The 805-nt window shown below is 42.0% G+C and overlaps 1 pseudogene; it reads left to right on the top strand.

The window, feature by feature from the left end:
• Nucleotides 1–232: 232 nt before the first annotated feature.
• LOC138888789 (5S ribosomal RNA) lies at nt 233–353 on the top strand (annotated as a pseudogene).
• The last annotated feature ends 452 nt before the right edge of the window (nt 354–805 follow it).

Raw genomic sequence — 805 nt, 5'->3', positions numbered from 1 at the left:
AATGCACCCTTGGTGAGTGTTTCTCCAAATTTCTTGACCAACACTGATTCGATTTCTTGCTTGGTCAATTCGTTGCCTTTTACACCTGTAGTAAATGCAGTTACGTGATCACGTCGGTCTGTTGTGCCATCATATTTTGAGATGTCAGGCATTTTGAACTTTTTAGGGATTGGAAGGGGAGCAACACTTGGTTTCCAAGGTTGTTGTGAGTATTTATCCACATCCACTCCTTTGTTGTGAGTATACCAGCAATAACGCACCGGATCCCATCAGAACTCCGAAGTTAAGCGTGCTTGGGTGAGAGTAGTACTAGGATGGGTGACTCCCTGGGATTTGCTCGATGCGCTCATTCTGTTCCTTAAGCTGTTTCTGCAAAGTTAGAACTAAATTTTGCAAATGAGAATTATTTGAATTACCTGGTTCTCCTTCTTGTGGTTCACTGGGGGTTCCTCCATTTCCAGAATTAACAAGGCCAGAATGAGGATTCTCCAATGTATTATTATTAGGCGTAGGTGTGGGTGGTGCAACAGGTAATCGACTAACTAGAGCCTGAAGAGCTTTGCTAACTCGTGCATCAATTACTTTTTGTAAAGCTTCATCTACCCCTTCAAAATGTTCAGATTGCTCTTGTTGATCAGCACAAGATTCAGGAGCAGGAGTGCCTTCACGAGATTGACGTGCTGAATTTTGAGGGGAGGAACCGCGTCAATGTTCTGTAAATCTCCTTGATTTTGATGGATTTGATTTTCATGGTTTCCCAAGGTGTTTTCACTATTATTGTTGTTGTTGTTGTTATTGTTGTTTG

This window comes from Nicotiana sylvestris, chromosome 3 (assembly GCF_000393655.2).
Source record: "Nicotiana sylvestris chromosome 3, ASM39365v2, whole genome shotgun sequence".
NCBI classification, from domain to species: domain Eukaryota; kingdom Viridiplantae; phylum Streptophyta; class Magnoliopsida; order Solanales; family Solanaceae; genus Nicotiana; species Nicotiana sylvestris.
This window is presented reverse-complemented; position numbering and strand designations above follow the sequence as displayed.